The following is a 24,048-nucleotide window of genomic DNA, read 5'->3' as shown; positions in this document are numbered from 1 at the left end:
TAACTTCCTTCTTGCAATTTATTAATAATTGTTTCAGAATTCTCAGTTTTTTCTTTTTATCCCTTAGAGATTGTTTTAAGAATTCGATGTATTTAGGTTTGCCCTAGGTTTTTCCTCATTCCAGCTTATATCCCACTCCTTCTAAGATTATTTTTCAAAAACAAGCCTTAGAAATTCTTTTTGTTAACATCTACTAGTTGTACTCTTTCAGTGTTTGGGAATGTCTTAATTTTGTGATCATGTTTTATGATATTTTGGGTGCCTATAGAATTCTAAGTTATTTTGTCTCAGTTTGAAGACATTTTCTTAATCTAGCTTATTGTTGCAAAGTTTGCAGTCTAGTTATTGCTCTTTTGAGGTAATTATCTTTTCTTTGGTTACTTTGATGCTATCTCGGCTTTAGTGTTCCACAGTTTCATGATTTGTCTTGATGTGGATTTTTAAAATCTTGAGATTTTGTCTGCTTCCTGAATATGAGAATTCATGTCTTTGAAAATTTCTCTATCTTTTCAGTTTTCTACTTTTACTTAAAGGTCCTATTATACATATATTGCACCATCTTTTCTGTATCTGTTAAACTTATTCAGGTTTTCTGTCATTTTTACCTCTGGACTGCCTTTTGGGTAATTTTTTCAAATGTAGTTTCCAGTTTATTATTTATCTCTTGCTCTGTCTTCTCAGCTGCTTAAACAATTCATCAAGGCTTTAATTTCATTGATTAGATTTTTCCTTTCTAGAAGTACTGTGAGGTTCATTTTAAAATCTGTCTTAAATATATTTTCAATTCTTTCATAATTTATTTTTAAAGTTTTCTTATAATAAAATTTTTTATCCAATAGTTGTATTATTTGAACTTTACTGATATCTTTATGCTTTTGCTTGTTTTGCCATCTCTTCTCCATGGTAGATTGTTTCTAACTTTTTTTGGTCAGCTTCTGTTTAGCAGGTTTATTATACTTTCTGCAGTCTACCTTGAAGTTGTATCTCTAATGGAGATATTATGTTTTTCTTTGCTAGGTGTTATTACTGACTCAGAGCCACTTTTTCTGCTAATTTTGCTGTTTAGGCATTCCCAGACCGCTTTAGTGAAAATTACTCAAGTTGAAGTGAGGGAAGACTCACTAGGTGAAATTTCTAGGTGAAATTTTTGTTTTGCTCAGAGCCCAAGATGAGTCAGACTTTGCTCTTGTCTCTTTATGCTAGTGAGTGAACTTTGCCTAGTTGCCTTTTCTTAGAGGGGTGCCCTTTTGTGATCCTGGCACCCTGGTATATTTTCCCATAGCACTTCGTACAGCCCAGTGTCCCTCATCTTCCAGTGTGTTCTTGGAAGTAGTCCTGAATGTACCACATCTGCTGATGCGGTCACCTTTCTGGTTTTCCGTTTTTTTGTTTTCAGCCCCCAAGGGTTTTCTTCACTCTCTTTTGAGCTCAACTCTACCTTGAAAAAAAACAATTATTAGAAATATGTTTTCCAGTATTTTAAAATAGCACTTTAGCAGGAAGTTTTTCAGATGATCTGAACAACTATACTACCACGAACAGTTGCCCTGTGCATACAATTTTAACATGCAGAGACTCTGCTCCTTAGGAATGGTTGTATTTTGAAGAGAGGACTGATTTCTCATTCCTAGAGGATGTGTTGCGTTGGGAGGATGGGGCAAGTGGGATGGTTGTAGCAAAGAAAGTAGTTGTAAGGGAACCTCTCTTGGCAGATGACATTATCTACATTTGAACTCTTGCTCCTTTAACTCTTGCTCCTTTAACTTTTGCCAGTTGACCAGCAATTTTATTTAGCATCATCTGTGAATGTGTATTCAATCTTGGGCCCTACTCCAGGTCTACTCACTGAGAATCTGTGATTTAATAACACCCCCAGCTGATTTGTGTGCACATCTGAAAAGCACCAACTTAGACTATGTCTGATGTAACTACCTTCTATAAAATGACTACTTCTTTGAGGTGAAAAACCTCCCACTCTTGTCAACCACTGCTCTGACTTAGTCCTTTTACTCTGGTTAATTTTTAAGCATTTTGAAGCACTTTCATGAAATGCTTTTGTACTGAAGTTTTTGAGAACAGTTCCTATTGGTGATGAATTATATTGAAGAAGTGTTAATATGACATGTTGTCATATTGGATATGACAGCAAAATCTTACTTAAGAAATCAAGAACAAAGCCTTTCAGAAATTCTCAGGGTATTTCCTTTCTGCTCAACTCTGGAGGGTAGATAAGTGAGAAGGGGACTCGTTCTGCATAGAGAACTTGACACCTGTTTTTTTTTTTTTCCACTGGAGTGTTTTTTCCTGCACACAGAGCCTCCATATTCCCAGTATTCCTTGATTGTTGATCTTCTGATTATACTTACTGGAAATATTCCACAATACTAAAGGATATCTTTTCAAAGAAAATAAAATAAAGTTGAACTGGGATATTTACTATAGAACTTAAAAGTTGCCATAAGGGCTTCTCCTGCTAGAATTATAGTTAAGTTCAAATGGCAGATAATTTATCAATATGCCCATGATGCGTGGGATTGAAGTTATCACTGGCAAAATAGAGAATACTGTTTATAGTATGTTTCTGTTTGTGAGAAAACATCTTTGCATTATATCTTATGTTAAAAAACTAATAAAAATGGTTATCTATGCAGTTACCAGTAGATGGAACAAAGGTGGAAATGAGACTTCTTAAATATATGCATTTTGAAATTCTGGTTTTTCAATCATTTCAATACACTGCATAATTTAAAAATTAAGTGAAAAAGACTTTCTTAAAACTTGAAACTGAAACAACTCAATGTATGTGCCAAGTTGGCTGTATAATCAGAGTGGAAAAGATTATTTCAAGGGTTACTCAAACGTAGTATTTTTGATCTTGCATCTTTAGAAGGAGATTCATGCTAAACATAAAAAGAACTGCAAAGAAATGTAAGACTTCTTGTAAACAATAATAATAATAATAATATTTCAAAATGGTTATTGTGTTATATATGTGAAATAAGCAATTATATGTTAGTATCAATAGAAACCAAGATTTTTAACCCAAGAGCAAAATGAGATACATCATTAAATTCCAAGTCAAACACTCTAATATTATATTTGAATTGGAAAGAATTGCTTTCAATTCATGAATTGCTTTATTATTCTTTCTCAGAAGGGGGGTATTTTCTATTCCTATCCACCGAAAAGACTTTTGAAGCTTTGACAGCTCAGTAGGAATGAACATACTTAGTGCTCAGATTATGTGTCCTAAATAGCATTTCTCACTAAAAGAAAAGTAGTGCTTTTGGAGAAGTTGCTGATTCTAGTTCTCAGGGACTGTCATATTGATTGGACTCACTTCTGCCAGAAAGCAGGGACACTATCAAAGACCACTAGAGCTATGTCAGAAGCCAACTTGAAGGAGTGCCTGTTGGCCAAAGATAGGATACTGTTGATTGTTTCTCTGTTGATTGTTTTTTTGTTTTTTTTTTTGGTGGGACCCTCGCCGGTGGCTGGGGAATGAACCGGCGCTGCAGAGGCTGCGGGCAACCTCTCAGCCCAGCGTTCAACCGCTGCGCCACCAGGACAGGCCCTGATTATTTTTATTGCTGTTGCTTGTGCTTTTGGTGTCATATGGAAACATTTGTTGCCAAGATAAGTGCCATGAAATTTTTTCAATTTTTTTCCCCCAAGATTTTTATGGTTTTGGGTTTTAAGTTTTCAATCTATTTTGAGTTCATTTTCGTGAGTGTAAGATTAAGAGACTTAAGAAATGTAAGCGCCAAATGCAGTTCATGAATCATGGTTGGCTTCAGATGGGAAAAAAACAAGTAGAAGAGACATTCTGGGGGATAGTTGGAAAAATTTTAAAATAATTGGGTTTCAGATGTTGAGATTACTGTAATTTTGTTAAGTGTGATAATGGCTTTGTGATTATCTTCTAAAAGTTGTCCTTATCATTTGAAGATGCATTATTGAAGTATTCACAGAGAAAGTAAAAGATGTGTGGGTTTTACTTTAACATACCAGCAAACAAAGTGAGTGCAGAGGAATCAGTTTGGTCATAAGTTGATTAACTGTTGAAAGTGAATGATAGATGCAGAAGTACTTATTATACTTTCTTCTCTTTTTTAATGAATGCTTTTTCCATAGTAAAAAATGTTTAAAGTGTCCTACATTCTTAGAGGCAAGAAGCCATTTCAGTTAGAAATATAAGTTATCAGAAATAGTACTTTTCTGAGAAAAGGACTCAGAACTGCTGGGTCTTCTTTTCCTAAATCCTTAAGATTTATTTTGATCTTTTTGACTCTGAAAGGTTTTGAGTTTTACTATGACAGACAAAGGGAAGCCTTTCATAAAAAGATAAATGTTGACAGTGGAAATAGGAGTGGAATAGGGATATGTTCAAAATATGATATATATGCCCACAGACACCTACTCATAACTGTATTGAAGAGAGTTGTTTTTTTCTTTTTCCTCACTAGGGCCTTATTTTTTTACAACAAACTTCATGAATCCAAAATGACTATTTCAGGCTGTGTCGAGAGTCAGAATACTACTATAATGGCAAAGAGTTTGGAGTCAGACAGACCTACATCCAGGCCCAGCTCTGTCATCTATGAGTTCTGGTGATGGAGGGCAAATTTACTTAAACTTTCTGAACCTCAGTTTCTTCAACTGTAAAATGGGAATAATTCCAGTACCTATTTCATGAAGTAATGGTGAGAAATGAATAGTTGCATTTCACCTGTATGTGGTTTAAATTGCCACATGCTTAGAATAACTATCCATAGAATCCTAATGTGTATGTGTTGGAAAGTTAACTTCAAGAGCATGGCCATATAAACAAATGCCTCTTGTCTGCCTTTAAAACCTCTTCTCAAGTGCGATATAAAACTTTGTTTCATCACAATGAATCCACTTCCCTGAATTTCTACAAAATTCTCATATTTCAGGAGTTGAAAACGCAGAAGTTCAATTGCAAATATTTACCTCGTTTCCTTTTGAACTTGTCTTCTCAATCTCCCCCTGGAGGAGAGTGAGATGTGAAAACCAGGCTTCAGGACCATCTGATTGATTGAGGTGTGTACTTCTCTACTCGACATCATCTAGGCTGCATAGGTGAACAAAAGCTGGCTTATGTCCCCAGGAAGGCCTGGAGCTTGTATGTCTACAGGGTGGAAGGGATAACAAGTGTTGGTGTGAAAGGCAAATTTGAGAGTCAGCATTTTTCATTGGAATCTTGACTTCCTTGCCTCATAGGCAGTTTGTCTCTCCTTTGCACCTGAGTTTTCTCAGTTGTAAATAGAGATGTCTGCTTCACCAGTTGTTGTTTGGATCAGAGGGGAACATGCATTACTTTCAAACTACAAAGAGCCGTACAAATATTTGTTGATATTTTTGCAGCATGTGTCAGACTTCCAGCATTCCAAGAGTCATCAAACACTGCAGGGATCATCTCCTGCATGCTCTGTCATCAATCTGGGAACACAGTCTGGGAGCAGATACCATCTGAAGGAGCTGCTAGTTCCCTTTGTCTTGCTCTCAGCCTCTGGGTGCTGCCTCTTGGCCCAGACAAGGAAGCTCCCCAGGATGTGGCCCTTGGACTATATTCTGTGTCCTTCAGAGTACACAGAAAACTCTACTCTGCAAGGTGTGAGGGTCACGATCCCTGAGAGGTGTCACACAGTACCACTTCTATGAAGACAAGTCGTTACAGTGTTCCTTAGGGATACCAGCCGGTGTAATGGGTGTTGAGATAAGTTATGAACAAAACAGACATCGAGTTTGTAAGCTCTGTGAGAACTCTGCTGGGCCTTCCACATGTCTGGTCCAGCACTGACCTGTAAAACTTTCTATAATGATGGAAATGTTTTCATATCTGTGTAATTCAGTAGCCACTAGCTGCATGTGAGTATTGGTCTTTTGACTTGTAGGTTGTGTCACTAAATTTTTTTTAAAGATTTATTTATTTATACAAGAACCGGGGTACAGGCCACGTGTGCGGGAGGGTGAGAGTACTCACCAAAGACAGAATGGGGAACAGAACAGGCAGACTGAGTGAAGTACACTACTGAGGGGAGCAGTCGGTGAGACAGGAGTGGTCTGCTCACCATGTGGGTATCTTCACGGCTGGCTGGGATATAACTGGCACTACAGAGGCTTCAGACAGCTTCACAGTGCTGCGCTCAACTGCCTGCGCCAACAGGGAGGCCCTGTGTCACTAATTTTAAGTTATATTTAATTTTAATAATTTTTTAAAAATCAAATAGCGGTATGTGGCTAGTATCTACCACATTGGAGGTGTTAAACCGCACTGGAAACATTCTGAGGAAGTTGAAAGGGCACTCATGCAGGTCAGAAACTTCCCTTCTTAAGAAAGAGCTGTCACTCCACTCAGAAGGCCTAGTTTTAGCTCTGCCTTCTGCTGTTGAGTGGATTTATCGTGCCTCATAGCTTCCTTTCTATGTAGTTTATTGGTCTGTAAAATGGGAACAAGAGGATTTAATTAAGTTCTTTAGTTTCCTGTGACTGCTATAATAAAATACTGCCAACATAGTAGCTTAGAAACAACAGAAATTTATTCAGTTTCAGTTCTGGAGGCCAGAAGTCCAAAACTGACTTCCCTGGGAAAAAATCATGGTGACTATGGGATGTGCTCCCATCAGAGGCTCTGTGGGAAAATCTCTTCCTGCCTCTTCCCACTTCTGGTGGCTACTGACATTCCTTGACTGGTGGCCACATCATTCCCATCTCTGCCTCTTTCACCCCATGCTCTCCTCTTCTGTGTTTGATTGCCACCTGCCTCGATCTTATAAAAACATTTCTGATAGTGTTCAGGACCCAGATAATCCAGGATAATCTCTCCATCTCAAGAACCTTAATCATATGAACAGACCTTTTTTTTCCTACATAAGGGAACATTTAAATTCCAGGATCTCTTATATTTGGGAAGCCATTATGCAGTCTCCTGTACTAGTAATATTTAGTTATAGTGGGTTTGCTTTAAATCCAATACGGTGGCTGTGTAATTGGGTATGCGAAAGTTGCGAAATGCCCACGTGATCTCCCTGAGAGAATTTTCTCAGCTTTCTGAGTAGGGAGTTTGATTGAAAAAAAACAAAAAAACAAAACAAGACAACCCTTTCCTTCTCCTGCCTGCATTTGTTCGTCTCTCTTTACTTTAATTGATGAACTCATTAATGTTTTCCAGTTCACACACTACCAATTTTAAAATACGCTGCTCCCTGCCCCAGTTTCCAAGACATGTGAAGGGGACTTTGGCTAGGATTTGTGTCACTGCTCTGCATCCGAGTGAGAGGGGAGAACATTGTTGGATCAGCTGCATAAGTAATGTGTCTAGCTTACCCATACATTTGAACTATAAAGGATTGGCCCCGGCACAGTCTAAGAACAGCTTGTGACTCTGATTTGGAATGTCATCTTTTGCTGTTACTTAATCAAATTTGAGAGCAGTGGTTGGGGAAGTAGGTTTTGTAAATATTGCTCTGAAGCTTTCACAATTCAACAGATGCCAAGTGTTTTCATTATTATTGATGTTCAAAGTTATTGGAATAAAACACAAACCTGCTTCTTGTACAGCAAAGTGCCAGCAATGGCCTGGGGAGGGGGAGGGGAAAATGAATTTGATAAGTTTGAATGAGGAATCATTTGGCTGGAAGATCTTTATTTTCTGCAAAAGAGGCCCGAAAGGGAAATATTTCTCACCAGAAGGATATAGAAACACAATTATAATTTAATGTGAGTCACAGAACTGTGTTGTTTAACCAGGGAACAAAATGACTTAGAGGCAGAAGACAATCACTTCAATTGTGTCTCTTAAGAACACGTTGTTCTGTTGGTCTGCTCATGTCCTTAGGTTGAGTGGCTGCCTGTCTATTCTGTTTCCCAAGGCGGTCAGTGGCTTCAGTATTAGTCACTTGCCTGGGGTTGCTTTTCGAAGAATTAATAATGTTAATAAATATTTACTAAGTGCCAGGCACTGTGTTTATGCTTCACTTGAATTAACTCATTGAATCACCTTACCTTGTAGGTAAGTATCATGAGCCCAGTTTTATAGATGAGATGTTTGGCAATTTATCCAAAGTCTTGGAGGTAGTAGGTGTCACACCTGGGTTTTGAGCCAGCGCCCCCTGCTCCAGCGTCCAGCTCTAAGTCACATACCCTCTTTCTATGTAGTTTATTGGTCTACATACTTTCTATGTAGTTTATTGTTCACCCTTCACTTTTTTTCCAAAGCCTATGTAACTGCCCTGTGATATTCATTCGTGGTCCTTGTCAGTAGGGATATATGTCCTAAGGCTTCAGCTGCTTTGTAATGTCTGAGCATTTGTGCTTTTTTTTTTTTTAACTGGCTATATCTTTTCAACCCCCCACATATTTTAAGATGGAAGAGGAGACAGAATTTGATAGCTTCCCAGGGATAGACAGCAAATCTTTTCCCTACATTTAAAGAAAATCTTACTTATTTTGTGACGGGGAAATGTTATTCCTTCAGATTTCTGGTCTGTTTCTGACTGATGAGCTAACAGTCTGGTTTTCAAAGTCTGGCACTTGTGTTCTGAGAGCTGGTACCATAAAATACTGCGTTCACGAATGCTTTCTCTCACCCAGAAAGTATTTGTAGACTCCCCACAATATGTCAGGCCCTGCTGGGAGTTGGGGACACATTTGCGGACATGACTGGTATCCCAGACCTGTTAGTGTTTTCATCAAGGGTTCTGTTAGCGTTTAGATCAGTCCTTCATTGTGTGTCTGTCCTACTTGGCTTATTTAGCCGCCTCATCCCTGACCCACTGAATTCTCAAGCAGGGGTCAGCTGAAAACACCACCACACATTTCCATATGCCTCCAGAGGGCACTACTGCCCCTGGTTAGAGCCACTGCAGGGAAGACAGTGGTTCTGTGGTTTGATGCAGTTCACAGTCGGTCTGGAGCACACTTGTCTCTTCTCTAGGAGTATGAACCTTACTAAGTTAGGGCAGTAGAAGGAGGGGATATTTGAAATAGCAGAGGGAAAATCAAATCTATCATCACCCTGCTCTGAGAGTTCGTACTTTAGATGCTCCCTGCTGAGCCTGGACTAGGAAGGCTGCTTCCCCCCTACTCTTCTTTAATCCCCTTCTCCCTACTCTCCCACCCTCACCCCCGCCCACCAGTTCCATCAAAGGCAAGCAGATCCACCTGAATGACAGCCTGGGTCCGAGGCTAAGGAGTACCCAGGGGTACTCCTAGCCAAAGGGGTAGAGAGGGGTTAAGTTGAGCATTTGTGCTTTTTTTAAAACTGACTATATCAACTCCTCACATATTTTAAGATGGAAGAGAAGATAGAATTTGATAGTGTCCCAGGGATAGAGAGCAAAGCAGTACTTCTGGCTAAAGGGATAGAGAGGGGTTAAGTTACCCAGAGCTTCACGCAGGAAGTAGAGGGAGGACTCCTTGATAAGACAGACAGGCACCTTGGGGGCAAAGGTAAAGATGTATTTTCCCAATCCTCTACATCCTAAAGCAAGATTGTCCCAGTAACCAGCCTGTACCCTCTTTCCCTTCTTGCTGTTAGCACCATAGCAAAAGATTTACACAGAGAAGAAGAATGAGGCTAGGACCCTGCTCTCAAAGAACTCGTCATGAAGCCTGCCAAGTTTTCAGCATTGTTTGGGATCGTGAAGTGAATGAAGTAAGCAACCTTTGCCCATATGGACTTTAGAGGCTAGCATGAGCGATAGACCATTTAGAGAAGATTTATAAGATTTAAAAATTTAAAGTTGGACCCAACATGTGTTGGCAAGGATGTGGAGGGGCAAACCCTCCTCCACTGGCTAGTGGAGATATAACTTGGTATCATCTCTTGAGAATAAAAGTTACCCCATGACTCAATACCGCACCTCCTACTTATACCCAGAAGAACTGTCCTAGGAAACCGACCTTGGCATGTAGTCAAAATTTCTTTGTAATAAAGGGGAAAGTCATTTCCTCATCGGTAGAAAATTTGTTTCTTAGTTTACTTGATTTTAAGTTTTTCTCCAATTTTAAGCATTTGTAGCCCACTTGGATAGCTGCTATCAGTACTAACAAGGGTTGGCCATTGAGGACAGAAACCCATGAACAAGAAGGAAACTAAATAATACTGAAAAAGATTCTGAATTCAGCTTGGTTAATGTGTCTTGTTATTAGAAACTGTGTATAGTTTCCTGTGTCCTATAATAAATTACTGCACACAGGTATCTTAAAGCTACAAAAATTTTACTCCTCCATAGTGCTGGCAATGAGAGATTGAAATCCAAGTGTCATCAGGTCAGTGCCCCCTCCAAGGCTCTAGGAGGGATACTGTACCTTGACTCTTCCAGCTTCTGGTGACCGTTGGCATCACTCCAGTAACCAGACTGTACCTCCATTTTTCACACGGTCCCCTTTAGTCTCCTTTATTGTTTAAGAACACTAGTCATTGGATTTAGGATCACTTGGACATCCAGGATGATCTCATCTCAAGGCCCTTAATTATATCCACAAAGACCAGTTCCTCAAAAAATTCATATTCAAAGGTCTGGGGCATTAGAACATACACATATTTTTTATGTGCTACCATTCAGTCCACTACAATATAGTTGCTCATTGTTGTGACTTTATAGGTCAGATAATATGGTTCTATTTTCAACCTAAAAAGTGGTTCCTGACTCATAACAATAAGAATAAATAGTTCAGTATTCACTGGAGTGCTATAGAAAGCCTGAAGTCCCCTCTTAACCAAGTTGGACGGTCTTTTAGTTAACACTGGAGAGGAGACTTTTAAAGATTTTAACAGAGGGAATAAAGTTGTGGGCCGTAACATGTTCTTGACAGTGTAAGTCCCTGGCTCCCTGGGAGATAGGCCATGTTCAGCCTCCAGTACGCCCCAGCACAAATATGGACAATGAGGCCCGGCACCAGATACATATTTGTCAGAATAGAAAAGTCTGAATTAAATTAGCAGAGAGCAGATACGTGTGAGAAGGGGAAAACTAGTCACATTTTGAGTCCATTTAATCTCCTTTGGGAGGCAGTAGATGGATCCCAGAAAGATAGCCATGGACATTGGAAAGGGATAAAAAGGGAATGGACTTGGAATCAGATAGACCTGATTTCAGGTTGGAGGTTTCCTCCAGAATAAGCACCCTGGACTTCAGCCATGGCGGAGCAACTATTTCAAATTAGCCCTCCTCCCACAAACATCTATACACCCAACAAAGTATAGGGGCAAGTTTTGTTGGACAGTGACAAGTATAAATAGACTGATAGGAAACTTAGAAGTTGAGTCCTATAATCATCCAGCTCTCTGCTTAGGGGTAGTAGTGTGTGGCAGAAAGAACTGGAATTTAAGCAGAGCACAAAGGTCACATTGAATGAAAGAAACAGAAACCAGAACTTAGGGCAACTGAAGAAGCTGAGATGGGTGGGCCAGGATATGTGTGGAGGTCCCCTCTTGAGTCCATGACTGGGAGATACATATGCAAACCACCAGGTGCTGCTGTAGGGCTTAGAGCAGAGTGTGGGCACTTGCGGAAGGTAGTGCTGGTGTTTACTGGCTTTTCAGCCCAGCTAGAAAGGAGAGATCTCATAAATGACTTGTTAATACCTCAGACAAACGGAGGAGATGCTAGAAAGGTTATATACATTAAAGTAAGGACTACACTAGAGCATGGTTTCTCAATGTTGCTACTCTAGACATTTTTTTTTTTTAAGATTTATTTATTATTTATGCAAGCACTGGGTACAGTCAGAAGCACGGGAGGGTGAGAGAATTCACCAGAGCCAGAGCGGGGAGCAGAGCAGGCAGAAGGACCAAAGTACACTGCTGAGGGGAGCACCGGGCGGCAGGAGAGGTCTGCGCACCATGCGGGACCCTCCTCCAGTGGCCAGGGAGCAGCCGGGGATCGAACCGGCGCTGCAGAGGCTGCAGGCAGCTTTGCAACCCAGCGCTCAACTGCTGCGCCACCGGGGAGACCCTCTAGACATTTTCGATCAGAGATTTCTTTGGGGTGTGTGTGTAGGCTGTCTTGTGCATTATAGCACAGTTAGCAGTATCCATGGCCTCTACCCACTTGATACCAGAAGTACAGCACCATTAACCTGTGACAACCAAAGATAGCTCCAGACATGGTCTAGTGTTCCCAAGGAGCAGAATCACCTAGAGAAAGATCTGCTTTCTCTTTATCCCTACATCCCTAGCAAAGCCCAAGGTAAAACCATGACAAAATGTGCAGTAGGAAGTGTGTAGAAGTCTAGTCCTGCCAAGGCAGAAGGACTTGGGAAACTTGAGGCTTTCCACATATCCACATTAACAAATCAGAAAACTAAGCCTTCACTAGTTCAAATTAGTTAGCCAGTAATGAACTGCAGAACACATGCCTTTCAGGAGAAGCTAACAAAATCCAAATATGGTAGACCGCCGCTTTATGATACTAATCTGTTCTGCAGTCTTGATGGAATAGTGAAAATATAATTTAAACACAGTGATACATTGATAATGGGTAATTTTTTCTAAGATAGTGGCACATAGCTAAGCTTTTATAAGACTGAGCATACAATAAAACAAATACCGAATTTCATTTTTATTGACATTAAAAAGGTGAAATTTAAAAAAGTAAAATAAATTGGAGAAGGTTATTTCAAAATCAGAGTTTGCTAATTTGGGAAAAACCAAATTCTTGTACCAATTCACTAACTTTTACACCAACATGATGCTTTTTTATATATTTCATTTCAATCTAATTGACATTTTCTTTTTAATATGTTCTTTAGGACCCATGGCTATTATTTAGCACAATATTTTTACATAGCTCAACAATAACCACTTGTATGAAAGGATATATATGTAAAGACTAAAAAACAAAACATTTCTACAATTCACCAAAATGAAAAATGTGGACCTGTGTGAAGATCCTCAAGCCCACAAATACCTTGTGATTGGCTCATATGCTTAAAGTTATTCTACTTCTCCACCAAAGTAGTCTAGTTGGTGGCAATTGTAAAGTGAATATTAACTTGTAAGGTGCTTTATATTTTAATAGGAAGGACTCATAGTAATGTGATTTTACCATGAGTATAGTGGATTGATAGTATATGTATATAGTAATACATCCCTTATTATGTACTAACCACAACATCCAATTTTCAGTCAAGAAACACTAGACGCAAGGAAACAGAAGGAAAAAGCAAAATAAACTATTAAATCCAGGATGGCCCAGATATTGGATTTGGACAATGAACACTGTATAGGAGCTATTATACAGGTAATCTTGACAAAGAAATGGAGATTACAAAAAGAATAAATGGAAATTCTAGAAGTAGTAAAACTGAAAACTAAAATGAGTAATACATGAAGGAATTTAACAACTGAATTGAGTTAGGAGAAGACAGAATCAAGAACTTGAAGGCAGGTAAGTAATAATGATCTATCAATAGAGAGTGGAAAGATTTTTTAAAATGATAGTCTTATCTGTGTGCAATTGGTGGTCTAGAAGGAGCAGGCTGAGAGGATTCAACTGCAGCTGATCTGAGTTATAGGAAATGTCAAAGTATGTCGTTCAGGCACATGGGACCACACACCAGTCTAGGGAACATGTCATATAAAGCAACAACAAAAATTGTATAGTCAAAACAAAAATAATTCCATGTTCCACATGTAGTCTCCTAATAATACTCAAGTGAATTGTATTCACAATCCATAACAACACACCCTTGAATACTCGTAATAGTTCTAAAATATGCTCACAAAGTCTTTTTTAAAATAAATTTTTAAATTGATTTACATCATTGTTCATTTTTAAACATTATTTGCTTCCCTCTACCACCTCAGGTGTAATCCCCATAGACTTTCGTTCACCACTGGGGAGGCCCCCTTCTGGCTTACCCGTGCACCATCACCTCAGTCCCCTGTGCTCCTCCCTCCCTCCCTCTTATCCCTCTCCCGCCTCCTCCCCTGCAGTATGTCTCTTATTTATAAATGTCCCTTTTTGCTTTGTTGTGTTTTGTACTGTTACTTTTTTACACTGATGTCTTATTTGGTTCCCCCATATTCCTTTTATAAGTGAAACCATCTGATATTTTTCTTTTTCCTTCTGGCTTCTTTCTTTTTTTTTTTTTAAGTTATTTATTTATTTTTAAAGGTTTATTTATTTATTTATTTATTTATTTATACAAGCACTGGGTACAGTCAGAAGCGCAGGAGGGTGAGAGAATTCACCGAGCCAGAGTGGGGAGCAGAGCAGGCAGAATGACTGAAGTACACTGCTGAGGGGAGCAGCGGGCGGCAGGAGAGGTCTGTGCGCCATGTGGGACCTCCTCTGGTGGCCGGGGAGCAGCCGGGGATCGAACTGGCGCTGCAGAGGCTGCGGGCAGCTTCGCAACCCAGCGCTCAACTGCTGCGCCACTGGGGAGGCCCCCTTCTGGCTTATTTCACTGAGCATAATTCTTTCTAGCTCCATCCATGTTGCTGCGAATGGCATGAGTTTATCTTTTGATTGCTGAATAATATTCCATTGTGTATATATACCATATCTTCTTGATCCAGTCCTCTATTTTGAGGCTCAACAAAAACAAAATAAACAATCCAGTTAAGAAATGGGCAGAAGAACTTAGAAGACATTTCTCCAAAGAGGAAATGTAAATGGCCGACAGGCATCTGAAAAAAATGTTCAACATCCCTGATAATCAGGGAAATGCAAATCAAAACCACATTGAGATACCACCTTATGCCAGTGAGAATGGCACATATCAAAAAAAAACCAGCAACAACAAATGTTGGCGGGGATGTGGTGAAAAAGGAACTCTCCTACATTGCTGGTGAGAGTGCAAACTGGTCCAACCACTATGGAAAGCTGTCTGGAGGTTCCTCAGTCTACTAAAAATGGAGCTACCGTATGACCTGGCATTTCCACTCCTAGGGATCTACCCAATGGACATAAAGTCTTTTTGACACTTTCCCCTCAAAAGGTAGAGGCCAGTGCTTCCTCTCTAGTCTGGCCAGAACTTGGCAGCTCCCTTATAATGTGTAAGAATATGGTGGAAGTGAGTGTGACTGATTTCTGAGACTGGGTCCCAAAAGGCCTTGCAGCTTCCTTCTGTTCTCCCTCCTGGATCACTCATTCTGGCAAAGCCAGCTGTCATGTAGCCCCTTTGCTGAGAACTAGGCCTCTTGCCCACAGCCATAACAGAGAATCTTCTTGAAAGCGGGTCTCCCAGTCTATCAAGGCTTCAGATGACATCAGCCCTGGCTGACATCTTAACTCTGACCTCATGGGAGATCTGGAGCCAGAGGAACCGAGCTAAACTTCTCCAAAATTCCTGACCCAGGGAAACAGGGAGATAATGTTATTGTTTTGAGTAGCTAAATTTGGAGATAATTTATTATGCAGCAATAGAGTCAGTCCTCCTTGGTGTATGTCATTGATCATCTCATGCTGAGCAACAGCTCTGAAATCTCTCATCCTGTTTCTTATTTTCCACTGTTTTCAAAACGTCCATACATATCCCCACTGTTCAGGCCATATGTCCCCCTCCCTTCAGCACTGGAGCTCTCTCTCCCCATCCTCCTCCTCTCTCACTGTTTGCTTGCTTGTTTTGTTTTTGTTGTGTAGCCTTTTTCATGTAAAACCCCCATTCCTGTTTCTCTGACTATTCCCACTGGCTAGCCAAATTTCCCCAATAAGACCCAAAAGTGGAGGACAGAAGGAGCCAGAAAGAGGAAATGTTGAGCAAGTAATGCCAACTTTTCTTCACTAGGAGGACAAGGGGGAGCTCTGTAGGCACATGTTTGTCAGTCATTTTTGCTCCTATGATACTGGTATCTGCAACCAAAATTTGTTATTTGCTTACTTTATGTCAGGTCTGTGGTTGGAGATTTAGATATGTGTATTTAAACCTAAGAAAACACATCCCAGTGAAGGAAATGCCAGAATTATCCCATTTTTTAAAAGAGAAAATTGAGGCCTAGAGAAATTAAATTAATTGTTCGCAGTCACAGAGCTGTTGAACAACAGGGCCAAGGTTTAAAGGTCTGTGTATTTCCAAAGTCCATGGCTTAAGTCCCTCTGCATAGTCCATCAAATTGGGCTGCAATCAGCTCAAATTCATTTTTAACTTCCACAAAACCACAGGACCGACTTCTCACAGATTCAGTGCCAACAAAGACATTTTTAAATCCATGTTGCCTAAATTCCCTTTTGAACCAGGAAGAAATCTAGGATTTCTCCAAACCTTACTGAATTCATGGACACCATTTTCTTTAACCTCAGATGGAATCTGAGTGGAAAATTCCTGGAATGTCTGGCTTTGGAAGTGAAATCTAATTTGCACATGCACACCCACCCACCCACCCACACACACACACACACTCTCTCTTTTTCTCTCTCTCTCTCTCTCTCTCTCACACACACACACACACACACACACACCCCAACCTGATCATTACCTTTCCATTTGTCAGGTGTTATAGTAGGCGGCAGGACCATTTGCTCCACTGGATGAAATTACACACCCTTGGTGCGTCATTGGACATGGAAACCCTTCCTCAACATGCTGAGGTTTGGCTCTGAAAAGCAGTTGCTTCTGCTGCCCGTGCTCTTTCAGACTTCAGGGAGGCCACATGCCTTTTGAAAAAATGCTTATTTTTATGATTAAGGAAGCAGCACAGTAAATGCAATAGAAAACAGAAGGGGAAATTACTCACCACCTAGTTCCCCCAGACAATGATTTTTCTTGTGACACACTCATCAGGCATCCCCTTGGGCCACCGGATTCTGACCTCTTGTTAGGTCCCTGTTTGGGCCCAGATGTGAAAGCTTTCTATTTCAGGACTTTCTGTTTTTGCCACTGAAACTTGGCTGGTCTGCAGCTGAGGCTGTCCGCTCAATTTGAAAGTCTGGGAGCTTACGTCTTCTCCCATCAGTCCTGCTGGAGGGCTCCCTGCAATGAAAGGTAGACTTGTCCTGTGTTCCATTATCCTAGCACATGCTTGTCTCTTGGTGTAATTGTGTTATTGTTTGCAGCCACTATCTTCCTCTCTCTTGAGGGTGTCATCCATCCATACCCTTTGCCACACCTTTCCTTTCCAGGAGCAAATCCAAGAAGTGGAATATGTTTCTATCTGGGGTTATTCTAGTAGGTGGATTATATAGTCAGGCTTGACCATGTGATTTGCTTTGGCCAGTAGAATGTGGGCAGTGGGATGTGGAAGGATTTATACCATGTCCGAGCAGAAGCTTTCAATGAGATTGCAGAGCTTGGCTTGGCCTCTTGCCTTGCTTGCCATGAGATCTACATGTCCCAAATTTGCACTTCCTCTTCATCCTGCATCTGGTAGTGAGAAGAACTGTGAAGCTGAGCTGAAGCCCATTTCAAACCAGCTTCCCATAATCAGTCTGGGGTGGGGTGGGGGCGGGGAGGAGGGGAAAACCCTAAGACTATCTCTGCCCATCTCCAAATGGAATGTACACATTCACTCATCCTTAGTGAGAGCCTACTCTGTGTGAGGTAGTTATAATAGATTTGAGAGGACAAACTGAGATATGACTAGTGAGGAATGCAGTATGGGAAATATGTGCTGTACTAGAACTTGGGAAGAGGTATAATGGGAACTCAGAAGAAGAAATGGTGACTCTTGACAGTGTGGGTCAGAGAAGACGTCCTTGAATAGAGGCTATTGGTCTTAAAGCATGAAGAAAAATTTCGTAGGTAGAGGGTGAAGGGCAGGGGAAAATAGCAGGTTAGAGGCTCAAAAAAGCAGACTGTCCAGGGGTCAGTGAAGAATTTCACATAGCTGAAGGCGGGTGCTTAGGAAGGAGTGTGGAGAGATGAGAAGACAGGGACTGAGTGGCAAGGGATCCCAGACCTTGTTCAACATGATACGGGCTCTGGGCTTTGCTGAAAGGTGAGGGGCAGAGTATTGAGTTTCAAGCCCCTGAGATACCCACATAAGCAATTTTTGAAAGCTCTCCCTGATGACAACATGGGAGTTGGAGAAGAAGGCCTGGAGGATGGCAGCATCTAGGAAGGAATTGCCACATCCTCCAAGAGAAAAGGGTGGAGGCTTCACATGAGGCAGATGAAGGAGGAATGGGTTTACAGGCTCTTTCGGAGGCAGAACTGTCAGAGCTGGGGACCAGTAGGATGGGGGATACCAAAAGAAGGGCCTAGGATAATTCCCAGGTTTCTTTATTGGAAAACTGGGAGAAAGGGGATGGTCTGCACCAAGACAGAAGGTGGTAGTGGGGTGGTGAGGAGGGGATTAGCAGGTTTCTGGGTGAGAAGAAGATGATGAGCTGAGGTGTGTATAAAACACACCAGTTCCCTTGGCAGATCAGGTTGCTGCCGCACAGATGTCAGCTGGGTTCTTGAGGGAGCTGGGAAAGGAGAGGCAGACATGGGCGGGTGGGCTGTAGAATGATGATCCCCTAGACAGGACATCACCACTACAAAGAAAACACCCCATTGTTGTTCTTGCAGTTAGTAATTTTCTTCCATCCTTGCACATTCCCTTCATGATTCCAAGACTTTGCAGAGACAGAGTCCAGTTGGCCATATGGGCAGAGGCCCACCTCCGGGTTTAGGGAGACTGATTTTCAGTCCCCCAGTAGACTCAGGTAATTTCCCCAGTAGAAATCAAGATGATCTCAACCATGAAAAGGAAGAACAGATGCCACATGACTCCAAAGTGACAAATGTCTATTTGTAACTCCATCACTTGTGCCTCAGTTTCCCTCGTGATTGTTGCAGAGAGGCCACTACTTCACATACAGCTCAGGTGCCCTCCATGTGAATCAGAGCAATTGCTTTTTAAGTGTTTGTTGTTTATTATTATTTACACAAATAACCCCAGTATCTTCTGGTAGTGGGTAAGGGGCCAACATATTTCATAGGAAACATTTCAGAAAGGAGGCATTTCCCCAAGCAGTTATTATTTACTTCATATCCTGCAGACGTAACCATGATGACCTAAGTCACTCCTGGGTAAAGCCAGAGCCTGGAGCCATCACGGGTGCCCCCTGCAAGGCTGCTTGGGGCAAAATTTCTAACATTTATAGCTGACATCCACCACCAACCAGGGACTCACAGCTGTGCCTGCTGCTATGCATTATTTCATTGAATCCTCCCCTAATCCTGAGGTATAGAGGGGACTTCCCCCAGTTTATAAGCAAGAGCGATGAACTCCATGGTTGCCTGTGACTTGCCCACAGACAAGGGGTGGAAAGTGGCAGAGTTGAGCTGACAACTGAGCTTGTCTGCAAGTCCCAGGCAGATGCTGGGAGGAGGCTGGCCAGGAAGAAGTCTTTGGGATGTGAGTGCAAGCTCAAGCAGGGGGCCTGCCTGCGGCCTGGGGGCACCTGGAGGGGACACAGCCCTGGAGGCGAAGAGTCCCAGAGCCGCCCCCTGCACAGCCAGCTGCATGAGGGTCTCGTCTTCTCCAAGGGAGAAATGAGCCGCCCTGTGGCCGGAGATCCCACTCACCGACTCAGGTTTAACCCGCGGATCTCACCCACAAAACTGGGCCGGGAGTCTGCGCGGGACTCTCCCCCCTGACCCCCCTCCACCGCCGGCAGCTGGAGTGGATGAACTGACAGCTCCGCGGCGCCGGAGGAGCAAGCAGCGGCGCGATCGCGGCTGGCGTGCGCCAGAGTCTGCGTCTCGCGGAGGCACCGGGCTGTCTGCACTGTAGCTTTGGCTGCAAACAGATCGGCCCAAGGAAAGTAGGTCAGGGCGGCCCGGCGCGCTTTCTGCGACGAGACCGCGCTCCCTGCTTCTTCCTGACGCCTTCCCTGCCACTCCCAGCTTTCCAGGTTCTCTGCGCTCCTGTCCCCTCCCACGGCTTGCCTCTGGGTGCTCCCCCTAGACCACCCCTCCTCCCGCCTGCCTTGGCCTCTCCTCCTTTCTCTCTCTGCCCGCTGACACCCTCGCCAGCTTCCTCTCCTCCCCTCCTGCCACACCTAGGTACACTCACTGCCTGTGTCAGTCCTTAATACCACCACAAACTCTGGCTTTTTAGAGAGACAACGTGCTTGTCTCAAAAGATGCAGAAAAGTTCACTTGTGACAAAAGGAGAAATCCCACTACTCAGACATAGCCAAAGGTCACCCTGCATGAGCACTGCCCCCAATATCGGGTATGGATACATGCACATACATCTGTGTGGTTCGCATGGTGTGCATGCAGGTAGAGGATGAATGTCTTTTGTAAAATGAGATGCTACATTTATGAAAAAGTACTCTTTTTAATTGAGTTTTTTCCCGAACCAATGCAAGTAGTCATTGTAGCAAACTGGAAATAATTGCTGATCCTGCAGGAGAGGAGGAAGGAGAGGGATCAGAGGCAGGAGGGAGGGAGCCAGGAAGGGAGGAGCACAGGGGACTGTGGTGATTGTGCTCTGGTGAATTGGTGGAGGAGATTCTATGGGGACTACACCTGAGGGTACAAAGAAAAAAAGCAAACACTGTTTGAAAATGAACAATGAGGGGGCCTCCCTGCTGGCACAAGGGGTTGAGCCAGCTCTGTGAAGCTGGCTCAAGGGGTTGAGCATAGTTCTGTGAAGCTGCATGTGGTGTCAGTTTGATTCCCTAGCAGGGAGCTACCTACATGGCACAGCAGACTTCTCCTGACTCGCCCGCTGCTCCCCTCAGCAGTGTATTTCAGTCAATCCACCTGTTCTGTTCCCCACTCTGTCTCTGGTTAATCCTCTCACCCCCCACATCTCTGGCCTGTACCCAGTTCTTGTATCGTAAACAAATCTTTTTTAAAAAAGAAAATGAACAATGATGTAAAATATAAATAAATATATAAATTGAAAAAATAAATAAAAAGAAAATAATTGTTGCATGATAAATAGGTGTCTTTACCACAAGAGGTAGAAGAAAAGATTCTTTTAAGAAGAGAAGAAAGATCAGTGAGTGAGGGCTGGGAGAGGGATGAGAGACGAGGTGGGCAGAGAGAAAAAGGGAATGGAAGCGAGGAGAAAGAATGAGCATTGAGTGTTGGTGGTTGGAAATTTTATCATTACCTCTGCTAAGAGAGAGGAGAGCACCAGCATGTATGATTTCCTCCTGTCACTTCTGCTTTTTTCCCCCTGGTTTTTAAAGGTTACACTATGATTATTTTTTATTTTTCCAGGTTTATAACATTTGTATTCAGCTGTAGAAACATATTGCCCATAGTGTGACTGCTGGCTCTATGTTAAATAAATAATCTTCCATGTCTGTTGCATCCCCAGATTGTTTATTTTGTTATGTATTAATTGTCTGGATTTCATGTTGAAGTCATTGTTTCAGGAATGACTTAGGATTCTAGTATATCTTGCATGGCATCACAGACTGGGTATAAGGGCGTCAAGGTATACTTGCTTTGAGAACTCTGTAGACATTATCCCTATCTTCAGGCATTAAATGCTGCTGTGGGATGTTCGAGCTTAGCTAGATTTAGTTAGATTTCTTTTTCTTCTTGTGTGTGACTTATTTTTGTTCCTGGATGTTGAAAGATTCTTTTTGCATCTGCATGAGCCAGCTTAATATATTGAATATATGATGATATAGTGGGATATAGGGCCTCCCTGGTGGTACAGTGGGTTGAGTGCAGCGCTGTGTAGCTGTCCACAACCTCTGCAGTGTCAGTTTGATTCCCAGCCGGCCAGGGAGATTACCACATGGTGTGGCAGACCTCTCCTGTTGCGCCCGCTCAGCAGTGCATTTTGGTCATCTGCCTGTTCTGCTCCCTGCTTTGTCTCTGGTGAATCCTCTCACTCTCGCGTGCCTCTGGCCTGTACCCCAGCTCTTGTATAAAAATAAATAAATCTCTTTTTTTAAACAAATAAATCTTTAAAAAAAATATAGTGGGATATATTTGCATTCAAGCATTCTGAGTAAATTTTTCTATACTCGATTGTGCCCTTTTGTGCTGAAAAGTCATTCTTCTATATCATGAAAATTATCTGTATTGTGTTTTTGTATTATAGATATATAAAATGTCAAATATACATATTTTGAATAATTTTATCTTCCATATCTATTAGTTCCTCACTAACAGTTTTAAGATCATTGTCATTTTAATTATGAGGCAAGCCTTTTATTTCAGCAGTTCAAATTTTAACACAAATTCTGTTCTTTCTTGGCTGTCCTAAATTATTTATTGGGTCCATAATACTGTTGTTTTGGTCTTCAATTTGTTTCCTTAGTTCTTCAGTCTCCATTTAGAAAATCTCATTCTTTTGTTTTATTATCTTCTTTAGGGCTCCTGTTCTAGTGAAGATTCATGTTCTTATTTGTTGCTGTAAGCATGAAGTAGTTGTAAGGGATTTCCTTCTCTTTTCTGAATCAACCATTTCTCCTTGGTTGAGTTGTTTGTTGTATATTTGCATGTCTTCTTCCTTATTTTCTTTTCTGCAAAAAGTCTGCATAGTTTTTTATGCCATTTTTTTCATCTTGTTTATGCTTAGACAGCCCTGACCAGGCATTCTATTTGTAATATTTTAGTGTGGATGACTTCTTCACTTTCCTCTGATCTTATCTGAAACCAGATTGTTTCCTCTCCACCATATATTTTGAGGGCTAGATATTTTGTTTTCTGTATTCACTTATCTGTGGCCTAGGAAGAAGATAGAGGGAGGAGAGGCATCATTTGGGCAAAATGCTTTATGTTAGAACCCACTGCATTCTATTGTCTCTTGTGTCAAACATCTTGGATCAGGTTTACTCCACCCAGCTGGATATGTACCCCCATTTCTATGGGGTGAGCTAACCTTATGTTTCGTTTTCCAATTCAGTATATAGGTTTGGAGCCTTCCTTTCTACGTTCACTTTTTAAAAAAAAAATATATTTTTTTAATTTATATCTTTTACATCATTGTGTATTCCTCGTGAAATTCCCACCACCAGTTCACCACCTTCACCATAGTCTCTTGTGCTCTTCTCTCCCCTGTTTTGGTCCCTTTTCCTTCCCCTCCCTTTCTTATTTATGGTTGCCTGCTAATTTTTTTTACTGTTATATATTCCCCCCACCCTGATCCCTTATTTGGTTCCCCTATATTTCTCCTTTAAGTGAAACCATTCGCTATTTTTCTTTTTCCTTTTGTCTTATTTTACTGAGCATGATCCCTTCCAGCTCCATCCATGTTGCTGTAAATGGCATGAGTTTTCTTTTTTGATTGCTGAATAGTATTCCACATCTTCTTGATCCAGTCATCTTTTTTTTTTTTTTTTTTTTTGCATTTGGGTTGTTTGCCAATAAATATAGGGGTGGAGAATCTTTTTGAATTAATGTTTTTGTGTCCTTTGGGTATATTCCTAGGAGTGGAATTGCTGGGTCATATGGTAGCTCCATTTTTAATGATTTGAGGAACCTCCACACAGCTTTCCATAGTGGTTGGACTAGTTTGCACTCCCACCAGCAGTGTGAGGGAGTTCCTTTTTCTCCACAAATCACCAATATTTGTTGTTTCCTGTTTTTTTAATGTGTGCCATTCTCACTGGTGTAAGGTGGTATCTCGTTGTGTTCTTTTTTTCTGTAGATTCATGAGCTAGTTCTTTCCAGCTAGTTCCTTCTGCTATTTCTGTATCAAGAGGAAAAAAGGTAAGAATTAGGGAATTAAGTAAAGCTTCTCTGGATTTTGGGGGATTAAGTAAAACTTCTTTGGATTTTGTTGATCTATAGACACAACTTCTGAGGCATTGATATGGGGCAAAACCAAGGGGTGCCCAGAGACCCCAAACTGTTAAAGGGAAAGACCCATGCCCATGCTGCCTCTTCTAAGGATTTGGGGTCACCCATGTGTATAAAGCAAAATAATCAAATTCTAATGTGCTCAAATAATTTAATTGGTGAGAGCTTCAAAGGGAATAGAGAAGGGAAAGGGGAGTAGGGGAGACAAGGATTTAAAAATATGGATTCCTGCTCAAACTTCCAAATTGACCATCTCCTTCCTTGTAGACACACATTCAACTATATAGACAGGGCCCAAGAGCAGAGTTGTCAGGAGAATGAATCCTACCAAGTTCCAACAGGAAACACAGCAAGAGGTAGCACAGGATC

The 24,048-nt window shown here is 41.5% G+C and overlaps 1 protein-coding gene across 3 annotated transcripts in view; it reads left to right on the top strand.

Moving 5' to 3' along the window:
- The window catches only part of CMC2 (C-X9-C motif containing 2), a 46,171-nt gene extending 32,889 nt beyond the window's left edge, over positions 1-13,282 (top strand). The window contains exons 4-7 of one of the 3 annotated variants that reach the window (XR_008552431.1): positions 4,467-4,703; positions 4,938-5,064; positions 9,563-9,679; positions 13,157-13,282. The gene's annotated coding sequence lies outside the window, so the exon portion shown is untranslated. The remainder of the gene's footprint in view (positions 1-4,466; positions 4,704-4,937; positions 5,065-9,562; positions 9,680-13,156) is intronic. The other 2 variants (XR_008552432.1, XR_008552433.1) reach the window with 2 other exon arrangements.
- The last annotated feature ends 10,766 nt before the right edge of the window (positions 13,283-24,048 follow it).

Source organism: Talpa occidentalis, unplaced genomic scaffold (assembly GCF_014898055.3).
Source record: "Talpa occidentalis isolate TD23 unplaced genomic scaffold, MPIMG_talOcc4v2.1 talOcc4.17, whole genome shotgun sequence".
Classification (NCBI taxonomy): Eukaryota; Metazoa; Chordata; class Mammalia; order Eulipotyphla; family Talpidae; genus Talpa; species Talpa occidentalis.
Note: the sequence above shows the minus strand (reverse complement) of the source record. Positions and strands in the feature narration are given on the sequence as shown.